Source organism: Bombus fervidus, chromosome 2 (genome assembly GCF_041682495.2).
Source record: "Bombus fervidus isolate BK054 chromosome 2, iyBomFerv1, whole genome shotgun sequence".
NCBI classification, from domain to species: domain Eukaryota; kingdom Metazoa; phylum Arthropoda; class Insecta; order Hymenoptera; family Apidae; genus Bombus; species Bombus fervidus.
Genome location: NC_091518.1, coordinates 9,829,919 through 9,843,231, shown reverse-complemented (window position 1 = coordinate 9,843,231; position 13,313 = coordinate 9,829,919).

The following is a 13,313-nucleotide window of genomic DNA, read 5'->3' as shown; positions in this document are numbered from 1 at the left end:
GAGAGCCAGACAATGAACTGATTGTTTCGAGTTTGTGTTCTGATAGTTACGCCGTGCTTGCTCCCGTGAGAAGGTAGCCGCATCCTTGTTCGATCGATTTACGCTTTTTTACGTCGGGTTCAATTATTAGGCTAACGGTTACAGTGAATGCTGATTTTCCAATGAAACGTTTTTTCGGTTTCTACAATTCGTTTTAATTATATCAAATTTTTGTAATCGTATGAAAGTAATCGAATGATACGAAACTCAATATAGAGTGATCTCTCATTAGTGGGCTCAAAAGAAGTCGCCGTTGCCTTCATCATTCTATGTGTACATATGTGAGAAGTGAAAATAATAACAATCTCAAACGAATCACATATACTAAATACAGACGGTATCGGCTTTTGATGTCGCAACGTTGTTTAATTACTAATCGACGACTTCTCCTTTTGGCTCTCAACGAGAGAATCACCCTATGTAATAACTAAAGCTGATTAATATTAGGTTTTCATTCGTCAGAATCAAAACACATATCTATTGCATAGCCTTATACTTGTGTTCTACACTTGTCAGTGATCGTAAAGAACTTTCTAACCTCCACCAACATTAATGAAATTAATAAAATTATACAAATTGGAAACATTCTATATAGATTATGTGTTAGCTAAATATTACCTGTAATATAAAAGTGGTGACTATTGAAATAGTAACAGTGTAATCTGCATAACTCTTCTATATACCATTCTGTGTGTTCGTGTTTTTATCGTTAAAGATGCATTCCTCAATTTCATGTACCACTTAGCAGTAGCAATGATCCATGATTACTAAACAATTAATTTTAATTGAAAATGGATTGATACCAACAACTTCCTTATTCAAACACAATCCCCTGAAAAAGATCATCGTGCTGACAGAGGGGAAGCGAGTGTACATACGGTTACATTCACCGATTTCACGGTAAATCGAGCGTTCCTTAGTCATGGACCTGGCGTACCCTTACGCAAACCTATTGTATACGAGTGCCTCCTGTGGTGTCACGGTAGAACGAGAACACAACGCGGATTGGGCCGCAGGTCGTCCTGTCTTCAAAATAGCATTACCAGCGTTCATAATGGCTCAACCAGTGCATCAGTGCGTCGTTGATATGGCTTAAAGCCTTGGACCAGAAATTGGTATATACGTACATGGTATACATATAGAATTCATGCTATGACAAGCGAATAAATTTATAGCAAACGTTTCTATAACTATTAAGGCGATACGCAACAGAGAAGATTAGACATATTTATATCTTTCAAGAAAGGGTACGAGAAGATACGATTTTACTTGTGATAATTATAGGCGCCTATTTGTAGAAGATTTATTTCAATTTCAATTTCCTATCCATTAAGGCGATACACAACGAAAGAAAATAGGTGTATCTATATCTTTTGACAAGAAGAAACAAGAAGATACGATTTCATTAGTGATGAGCATGGAGGCCTGTTCACAGGCTGAAGATTTATTTTAATTTTGCGTGTTAAACGTGACAGCAAAATGCTTTACGAGCCATGAATTATTCTGGGTGAGTATTTTTTCAACGAAGTGGTGAACGTTCACACGAAACAGCAACAATCAAAACCTGTGTAAATTTATTATGTATTAATGTTTCGATGTGAAAATAAAAATAATCGGGGCGAGGTTAGCGCAAATAAGCTTCTTGACTCGACACTCGGTTCTACTATCGAAAAGTGTTACACAGATAAGGGCCTCGATAGGGTGGTACAGGCGATGACGGTGATTTAATATTTTTCTTGTTATGAGTATAAGCTCGCTAGTTTATTCTGAAAACAGTAGGCAAGCACCGCTTCGTGTCCTCGTGCAAAACCACCTGCACGTACGAACAACCATCGTGAGTATCGTCGTCGCATTCTGGATCTTATTTATTCATATATTTACGCCGCTCATTTTTCCCGCCAATTTAATCTTATCACAAAAAGTTTAATATCGTCCAGCATTGATCATTATAATAGTCAATGTATTAATTTATAGGTGCAAATATTATTGCATTAATCAAACTAATAAAAGATTGGACTATGAAACTAATCATGTTGTTAACAATTTTGACAAACTCTTCTCGTCTACTACCAGATGAAAATGGCGGTTGTTTATGGATTCAAAACGGTGCTCGTTTATTTGTTTATATGAAATTTGTTGTTGGAAATGAAAGAAAGCTTTTACATTGCGATAGTGAAAATAGCATTTACTTCTGTACGAGTTCCAGACATGGTGCATTTATGTTTCATCTATCCAACATAGCTGGGACAGAGCGAAGAAGAAGAAAAAGAAGTGAGTTCTATGCGTTTACATGATTATTTCGAGAAGTCAAGGCGTCGCGGTCGAGACGCGTCCGCGTCTCTGATGGATGCCGCTAACGAGCACGACTGACGATTGACAAAATATTCTCAGTGCGTGACCGAATGTAACTATACCTGCTTCTGCGTGCAACAAATACACATAATCTTGAGTTCATGATTATTGAAAAGAATAGAATCTTGCTATAAAAACTTATTATTAGACTGATATTATAGAATCATTTTTAACAGCATTATTATGGTTAGAATCATTTTAGTAAAAATGAATGTATATTTGAAACTTATATTGAATTTGTTATTTTTTCTAAGATGTTGCGCTATTGGTTAATATTCAAGGTTAGCTATTTATTTCTTGCCTCTTGTTATAACTAAAAAGCGAACGTTTTAAAGAAATGGTCAATAGAAGAAAGAAGTGATCGTTCTCTGCGGGCAGAAGGTGTTGAAGTAGGTATGCCAAGTTAAATATACGCGTAGGACGCGCAGGCAGGACAAAAAGCACTTCCTCTTGTCTGACGAGTACACTTTGAAGACCGAACGTAGGCTGTAAGCAGGCAAAATAAGAATCTTTGCTCCATGCAAGAAAGCATTCTACTTTTTGAATAATTCTTTGCTCACCCTGTTGCTTCATCTCTCCTTTTGATTTCTCATTGCCCAAGTATGTGTTTTCTTTTATATAAATTTGTATATCAATAAAATTCCATTATCAGAAAATTAACATACAAACTTATTCCTTGATATAGAAATAATCAAGTAAATGCTTATGAAGTATAAAATGAAAATGAAGTAATTGAAGTACTATCAAATTTTTCTCCGTTATAACAATGAGGTGGAAGATCATGGTTGTGAGATCATGTAGAATCTTCTTGGACACGCACGTAAGCTGTAACCGTTTCTTGTTGATACTGGCAATGAGTTATGTTGACACAACGCAACCTGTCGTGGCTGCTCGTTGAATATTAAGAACATATTATGACAGATATGCCATCCGAAGATCAAGAAAATTAGATAGCGCACGCTAGTCTGAAATAATAATCGCTCTAGGGGTCATGAAGCGAGCGACAAGCAATTATAAAAAGATAAATTTTGCACGTAACTAGAAGCCACATCTGATGAACGAACCGTCGGAGTCGGATTCATCAGTTTTTCTAACCGTGACGCTTGTTTAAATCTTGATTCCAGCATTTCGTGCACTCGCCGTGGACCAAGAGACTCCACTAATAACCCGGATCAACGTGAATCTCCGTGTCGATCAAAATCAAAGATCTTCTTTGGAAAAGTCGATACGTCAACAAACACGGCGTCAGTCGAGTCTCGTCTGAACTTTGCACGGATACCGGGAAATCCCAATGTTAACTGATATGCCAGTAAGACGGAGCATATGGTGCACTCAATCGGATGTTAATCACAAAATATAGATATTTAATTATATTTAAAGATGACTCGAGGTTTCGTTTACGTATACATACATAAAGACATGCGTAGACGCCGAAATTAAGATCGTAAGGTTAAAGAAGATATTAAAGATAGATATTTACGAAGTCAGTTGCAGTGGCGCAAAACGAAAAGTCGAGACAGCTTTTTGTCAAAATGTTCGGCAATCTTTTGTGCGAGCCTCGAACCGTAGCCGTTAATAAAACAATAAAAAAGCTCATTGGGCTACTGTGGCGTGTTTCAAAGAGACGGTAATGGGGCTTGAAAGTTGCCGGTTAGGAAAAGGAAGTAGAAGGAGAAAGGGCTGACGACGAAAGGAAAAAATCAGAGAAGAGACAAGAGACATTCGTCTTCGAAGGCGTTCAACCGTTTGATAGCGGAACCCACCCAGCGTTGGCACTGCTTGCCTCCTTTCAGAGGAGGAAATTGGCTGCAACCGTCAGAATCATTTATCGGAGTGACAACCGTAGAAATCTAAATTTCTACGCATCGAAAGAAAGTGTACACTTGTATGTAAATAAATACTGCAAGGTGGATCCAATGAGATGATTCTTACAGATAGGCTGAAATGAAATTGAAATATATAGTAACAGTTAACGTATGTAATATTTGTACATGATGCTAATTTTTCTATTTCAAAGATTTAAAAATTTTTCATTTGAATATTCAAATTCTTGAATCTTTGAATTTTGAAATATTTGAATTCGTATCCTTGAAGTTTTGAAATTTTTTATTTTTTTATTTTAGATATTTAAATATGAAGAACAATATAAATATGTTATAACGGTACTTCCGTTTTTAACCAAATGACTGCACCAAGCTATTACAGTTTATGAGACAAATGATCATGTTTACACAAATGACACTTGGTTTCTCAATCATTTATTTCCTGCGAGGGTCACCTACCCAACAACATTTTCCTGTTCTGCTAAAATCGGTAGGCGGATCGTAACCAAGAATTGCTTCCGCTGCTTGTTAATACCTAACAATTTGTCCTAACGATAAAAACAGACTTGTGAAAACATAAATTATGTAACACTTACAATATCCTTCTATGCATATCTAAGGAGAAACTACTTGAACATATTTGAATACAAAATTTTTAAATTGTCAGCCAAGTGATCTCGAACAAGTAACATCAATTACGGTATTACCTTCCATCTTGCATCGTTGATCAATTTTAATCATGAGAAATGAGTGGACCCTATTACAAAAATTAACTAAGGGTGCCGTAATTAACAGCCGTTAAATTTCAAAAGCAAATTTGAAACAGCTTGGTCGTTGAAGAGCGCTCGGTATATGTATAGCCTGCGGTTCGGTAGACCGTAGACCCCACATCAGGCCCTCGGAAGGCGTCAAACCTGTCGACGGTGGGTGGATGCGTTCCTGAAGACGAACGGCTTTTTTACGTGACGCCAGACGTTCCTTGCGCATCGTCAAGATGTCAACGACTTGACCGATGGATCGACGAAGGATTCTCGAAATGCCGTCTGGATCACGCTTTCGCATAAAACCATGTGATCGATCGGGAAGCTTCGTGATCGAGGTAACGGGTATCGTGTGACTTTTACGTGACTCGCCGCTATTTCTGAAAACTTACGATTTCGCTTTAGACATAAAAATGACTGAATAATTTACCAGTAACGAAAAGCGCGTATACTTATCACTTGGACTAAAAATCTTTATATTACAGATACACCATGAAACGGTCGTTCTTTTCATCCGGTTGAGGCGCGCAAGGAATGCCGAGGAACGGACGAAAGTCAAGATACAACCAATCATCGCAGTTAATCGAATCAGTCGACATTCTTCTCTCGTAAGATCGCATTGTTTACGGGACATGGTCGTGTCACCTCGTCTCAGAATGAGATCGCATAAATAACCTGGATGGAACCTCTTCCTTGGTGCGAGTCATCCAAGAGGTTCATTGTGAAGCCACATCGAATTTCTTTCTCTTTCTCCTCTTCGTCCCGCTCGCACCCTCTTCCCCCTTCTTCGTTGCTAGTCTCCACCAAGTATAGTCAGGAATCCCTCCTGTATGTGTCACTGTTGTGACGCAGCAACATGGAGACGCGAGTAGCGAGACGAAGTAGCAACGAGAGAGGTGATGCGAGCAGTCAGCCTCATTGTGCGATCGAAAAATGACCACACGGATTTTTTCTCTCGGTTCCATTGAGCCTGGAGAGGCTCGAGAGACTCGAATCACTCTCTCTCTTCTCTCTGCACCCGTTCTTCCCCCGTCTCGGGGATTCATTCATAATACCCCATCCTCGAGTGGAGGCTCGAAGTGGACCGGATGGTATTTCGTTTTCTGACAGGCCAGCACCGCCGGATGATCCTCCGTTCAAATTACGAGTGCGGCCGACGCTACACGACCGTGTGCCCGGGAGCCCCGGTATTTTGCTTATAGTATAAATAATCGGCTCGATACGATGCTCGTGAATCGTCGAATCTCGTTGGCTTTTTGGCAGTGAGATGTTGCGCTCATTCATCAGTCAACTTTTGTACGTTTTATGTCATGACGAGGAAATTGCATGGATCTGTAAAGTCTGAGATATTTCAACATTATAGTTCTCTTCGTTTCTTCTTTTTAAATTTCAGAAAGGAATATTTCATTCATGAAATATGTGGGATAAACAAGAAGTAAAAGATTAAATATGCTGAATACTAAAACTAAATCTTGAACCCTATTTATATTTTAATATCTATTGAAATACGATATGTATTCATTTTGAGTCATATAGAACCGAGGAGAGAACAAGAGGGTTAAAGTTTAGTAGGAAATTTAGAAAAGGAATGCAAAATCCAGTAAGCATTTTAGTCCTCAAATTCCTATACTAAAATATCTTTTTTCTTTATTTAGATTAGAGATTACATTTTTTCAATTTCTTATTAGAAATTTTTAAGAAATTAAGTTCATTTGACAAATTTTCTATCGAGTGACGCCATCGATAACCGTAACGATATGGTGCCGTGCTGTCTACGGGTACCGTGGAATTCCAATGGAATTCATCTTTCCCTGTTAAATATTTGCCTTCGCGCGGAGCCACTTGAATCACTTTGACTCGACTCGTTGCAACTCACGATTCAGCGTTAAGAATACACGGCCGCATGGTTGCTCCCCTAATGTTGACCGAGAAAGCGATATATTTAATACCATTCCCATCATTTTTGAAAGTAATATCGCGAACTAAAGAAATTGCATAAATGTATGATGATAAGTACATAACCCTTTATTACAGATGTTTTTATTCTTGCCATTACCACAGATTTTTTTATATCTTCACCTGCTTTCATTTACATTCACATTCTTCTATATCTTCATCCGTGTCCATCTATATCCATATTCTTCTACATCTTCATCTGCATTCATTTATTCGGACATTCTCCTACAGCATCATCTGCATTCATGTATGTCTATATCATCCTATATCTTCACTCGTTTCCATCCACGTATGTATGTATATCTACTTATGTACTCCTATATCCGTCATTTCGATTAATGATTAACGAGCAATCAAAATAGCACAGCATTTTGTCGTCGTGCGGATCGTCCAGTTTCTGAAAATAAAGCAATCTGCAATTCTATGCATGATGCAACACGTAAAACCGTGTGTCCCGGTTTTTCGTCATAGCAAAGTTACCGTCGGTGCGACTTCTCAAATCCTGTCCCTATATCGGCCGTTCATAAATCGGTCGTTTGCTGTGTTTCTGCGCGTACTGAGAAAGCAAACAACAGATAAATCAACGATAAAATGTTCCGCCGATCGACGAATCGACCGGAAGAATAATAGTTGCTCGTGCCTCGATGACGGCAGCATGCTAGGTGCCAAGCCGTCTAGTTATCCGAAACGTCGAAATAAAAATAAAAGCCAACACCTGTGCATTTAACAAACCATAGTATCGTTTTACAGATGATCGTTTTGTGTTTCCCTCTCTACTGCAGGTTTTGGATCGATTATTCCATTAAAGATCGTGCTAAATCATATGTAACGCATTATTTTAGTTACCTTATCATTGTATCATAAATTTATCCCATTATTATAACTATAAATATCGCTGTTATACGATATAGGCAACGATATTTATTTCGTAAACTTAAAATTCAATCAATATTTGAATTTAATATAGAAAAGAAGATAAAAAATTGTACGATCCATCTATAATGATTGTATGATTAATTCTTGTGAATTTATCAACTGACAAACGAATTATCATATCAGACAAGAGGAAATAAAGAATAGTACGATAAGCGTGAAGAAATTGATACAAAGAATATTAAAACCCTACATAAAATTTGAAATGATTTATGCCATGATCTACCAACATGCTAACTTCGAAACTGAAAAGAGTGATAATTTCATTTCGATCTGATGTAGTGTAATTAAAGTTTGGAAATCCTGGAATATCAACGATATTTCCCTGCTGCGTTATGCATGCACGAGAAGTCGCTAAATACGCGATCCATGAATTCTGTTTCGTTTCTGGAAGTTCATGGGGAAAAGCAGGATAGAAAGAAAGGGGTTGAAAGGAAGCGAGAAGGAGGATGCTCGTTCTGTGTTGACTTTGGCTCGAAGCCTCGCTTAGGTGGCAGTACGGATGGAAATATCGGCCGCTAAAATAATTCGACGACAAAGAGCGGCGATCCAACGACAGGTCGACAGTCGAGAATCTCCTATTGGCGGGTTTTTTAAATCGCTGTCGCGTCTTCAAAATAGTTCGTCGAAATTTTCGGATCGTACTGGGTGCCTTGTATCCGATGAAAGCCCCCTGTTTTATGGGCAGAGGTTCAATCGAAGTGTACGTGTCCGAGCAAATGAGTAACAGAGTACGGTACAAAATGAAAGTTTAACGGGCCGCGTACTCGATATACTGGCCTTTTCGTCGAAACGTCTAGGGCTGATTTGTGATTGTGGTATTCAGAGAATTTGCAATGACAAATTCATGTTGATGACGAAATTAGTTACGAATTTTGAGAATATTCGGTGTACATACAATTTCAAATATCAAAAATTTTAATGAATCTATTACCATATAAATACAAAAATATCAAAACAGTATTTTTTTATATAATCTTTGATCAATTTTCATCGATGGGTAATATGGTAGATTCTAATAAGTTAATAACTTATATAACGCTTACTGATCTGTACTACTATACCATCCTAATATACTAAAAGTGTCAAAATACTTATGAGGTATAATCACCCCAATTTTTACTACAGTCTCTAGATCTATCACGCTTTAATACCACCTTATTCGATAATCTCGAAACTTGCGTTGAATTTCAGAGTTAGAAAAGGGACGTGAAAAGCTGAACGAAAGGACAGCGATTTTTAGTTCTGCAGGACGTGGGAAAGCTGATGGACAAGAGACGACGAAGATGCCCATGACCATTCACCTGTCAGCTACCTTCTTCCTCTTCTTCGTGTTCTTCGTGTGCCAGTACTGCTCCGAGGTGGCACAGCATCGGCATTGGCATCGACTGCTCACGTAGTCGCGCCTACCAAAACATCCTCGATGATCCTCCATTTGACTCGCCATTCATCGCTGGTGAAACAGCTTAATATAATCCTATTTAAGGAGCTGCTATTGTGACTGTACCCGCTAGTGGTACGTGACCGAAATTATTTACTCGTTTATTAGATGTCGCTGACTGATCGGCAGCCTCCGCTGGATTTGACATTCGGCCCTGCCATTGTGTCATTTCATTGTTACTTGAGAGACATTCGATTGATCAAAAGGAATATTCACACTTCATCGATTGCAATTTTTTAATTTTTATCTTCTTTCTATCCTTTTCCTTTAGTAGGTTTTAATGCTGCATCAACTGTATCGTTATGGTTATTAGCGACGATGATGAAGATTGTAAATATTGTGGAGATTAGATTTTATTACATAATATCGTGTCTTTTAGAAAGGAAGAAGCTGTACATATTTACCATTATTGAGATTTTTATTTAGTTTCCCCAATATGGTGTTTAGAATACGCTGTCCGATACCTATTTAGGGCAGTTAAGAAAGATACGTTTATTAGTAGTTTGGCAATTGCAAGCGTGGCATCTTGATGGATCTCTTCTTTTTATTTTACTATTTTATAAAAGCTTTTACCTCGAAGAAAAAATATGTTTGAATAATAGGATGCATTTGATTTATGACCATGAAGGATTTTTCATAGTCATTCTGCGGAGATTAACCAAGAATTAATTTCATCTCGTAGCAGGCACGTTCTGGGAAACTCGACGGTAGTAGAAACTTTATACGAGATTCCTGGAGTTTCGAACTCACGCGAGGATGAACATCGTTCGCTCTGTCGATCCGGAAACCACAGGATCACGAATCTCGTGGAAATCTTGTTTTCTATGATGACATCTCGTATACATGTGCTTGCACTTGGGTAACCATATTCTCGAGACACAAACAGTTTCATCTTGAATTGCAGCGTTTATTATCAAACAACGTAAGTAAAAATCTCTCTACTAAATAAAAGATATATATAGTCGCTGGATTGATATTTTCATTAAATTTAAATTAAATAAACTATGAAAGACAATAATTACAAATAAGAGAATATTAAATAATTACGAATGAAGGAATATAAATATTACCATAATGAAGTTAATTCTATGTTGTGTTATATTTTGTAGGAAATAGCGAAATAAGTCGTTCACCATGCCCTGAACTTATTGCGGTTACTTAAATAGAGTCATATCATTGCCAGAGAACGATTAGATGCAATCGAATTCCAGGATCGGTCTGTCGGCGGAGTTTACACTCGAGACTCGGCATAGCTTTGCTATGTTAGGTGGGCCAACATAAGCAAACCTCTTGAGACGAGGCACATGTGGCCAACAATGGACCAAATAGCATAGAAGGTTACATGTGTAACGTAAGATAAGGACCGGAACCGGATGCCGGGAAATGAAGACAAAGGTTCATCCGCAGAAAACACGAGCCTTGGAGAGGCCAAGTAGCCGATAAGTTTCTTCTTATTTTCATCTTTATCCTTCCATTTATTTCTTTTTGTCCTGATAAAAATAAAATTCATAAAATTAAATTAAACTCAAAATTAAATGATTATTACTATTAACTAAAGAAAAGAATATAATCATAGCTTTCTTTTATTAGTAATCTTAATTTTTGCAAGTTTCAAATACTTAATTTTGAATAATATTCAAAATGGGATGTATGTACTAGGTTTCAGTTCCTAATTATCGAATCTAATGCAAATCCTATAGCTCTATTCAAACTTCATACGTTTCTACGATTCTCGGCCTGACAATCGAATCCCTGTTCGAATATCAGATTAGAGGATGCTCATCATCATGGAACATATGTGTGACTGTAACAGTATTCGTGTATATTCTAAGACAATGATAGCATTGTGTTCCAACTACGATAGAGAAAAATATATGTCAAATATTTTCTTACGAAAAATTATCATCTATAGATTCTATACTATTGAATACGATAATAAAAATTCAATAAGATAAAGCAAATAAGAGATCTTTGAGATCTAATCAATTTTCATACTTTCAGATACACTAATTCGGTAAAGGTACACAGGAACTGCGCGCAGCGTAAGGCTCGCAGACTTTCGCAGGATTAACCGCAGACTTTCTTTGCTTAGGGAACGACAGAAAGTGCTCGTGTGCCGGATTGGTCCACGGGATTAGAGGCAGAAGCGACAAGGCAGGTCCTAGCAAGGTGACTCGCGAGGACCACCCGTTGAGGTCGTTTAAAGGATTATCCTTGGAGGTGCCATCGTGTCAAAACACTGAACCTCTGAGAATACCTTGACTTCGACACTCGCCACCGCAGAATAATTGAAGAGAAGAGAAATCGCCAATTGTTGTGTTGTCAACGCAAAAAAAGTATAAAGAAATATTTAACATTAATAAATGGGACAATAATAAATTTGGAATAACGTAAACAATGAATATAAGTTATATGAAGCAGAAACTATCCAATATCTACTTAGTACGCTAATATTATAAATAATTATAAGTTTATATATACATTACTCATTATGTCCTTCATTTAAAAATGATCATCAATTATAAACTTTTTATTAGACTATGCATTGCATAGGTATTTCACTGTGTTACCTACAATTTACTTGTCGCAATTGACAACGCAGTTTCAGCCGCTTTGACATTCGCTTCCTTCGACCATTACACTTCTGCTACTATGTGCATTTATGCTACATACAATGTACGTATGTCCACGTGTGCGCGGACACGTCCTGTCAAATAACGGTGGCAGCATGACTACCGAGCACATATTGTCCAGTCACACTTTGCCACCGAGACAAGGAGAAACTCTGCACTGACAGTCAGCTCCATTAAGTCCCATTATGGGTTTCGCGACGCAAAAGTACACAATATGCACCTTCACCGAACTTTTCGTTGGTCGCAAGGTAACTCGTTAAATCAAAAGACAGGACTGGCGTCGCTCACAGGATGATAACGAGTTTTGTTTTACGGTTGAGATCGATAAGGTGCGTACGAACTACTGGACGAATCGGAAGTGCGACTTAACCCGATTAGAAAGTTGAATTTTTATATCTTAATTTTGTTCTCAGTTTAGAAATCAGAAAAAATTTGTAATGTTTTAATAAAATGTTTAAAATTGGGACTCTAATTAGAACTTAAAATTAGAAATTATGCATATTGATAACATTTTTTCCATATTTTGTCTTAACTGAACATACCTTTCTAACGTTACAAAAATATATATAACTAGGTCGAAAGTGATCGAAAGAAAGTAGCAGAGTTAATTGCAAATAGAGTTATTGACTATTTGAATCTATAAAATTTATGATAAAGTCTTTAAATCTTCAGGAAGAATTAGATGTATTGCCACTTGCTATATAAAATATAATTTGTTTTCCATTAATGTGGTCAATAGTGTCCTTTAAGTCCTGAAACAAATACTCTTTGTTTTAAAACAAATAAGATTGACGTAAATGATACTTTGTTTTGTCAGTAAAGCCTCGTTCACTACCTGATATTGTTTGTTTACTTAATTACCATATTGTTTTACATGCTACGACAATGCAACGATGAAAAGGTCACAGTAAGAATATCATGTCACAAATTGTAATAAATGTCGTCCTTGGATTTTTCACACGTGCAAGCTGGACTAAGGGGTCCCGAGCCTGGAAGGAAGCTGGTATCATATTAATTGCCGCTGCCTTTCGTCAGGCCGTTCATTAAGCGGTCACCGCCTACTCTGAACGTTGGGACGGATTTTCTGGCCACTGGTGCCACGCTGTCTTGTGGCAAACATTCCGAAAAGACGATAGTTTGCATTTTTTTATGAGAAAATAAGTCCATCTTTTGTCCAGATCTCATTGTATGCCTTGTATTACAACGCTTTTTTATCTCTTCATTTTCATATAAATTCTTTCATCCGTTAATCCGGGCGATGACTATGAGAACAGAATAATTAAAATAAAATAACTAAATAGTTAATAAACCAAAATATATATTTAGAAATGTATAAGAATTATATAGATTTATATTACTTTATTTTATATAAAAG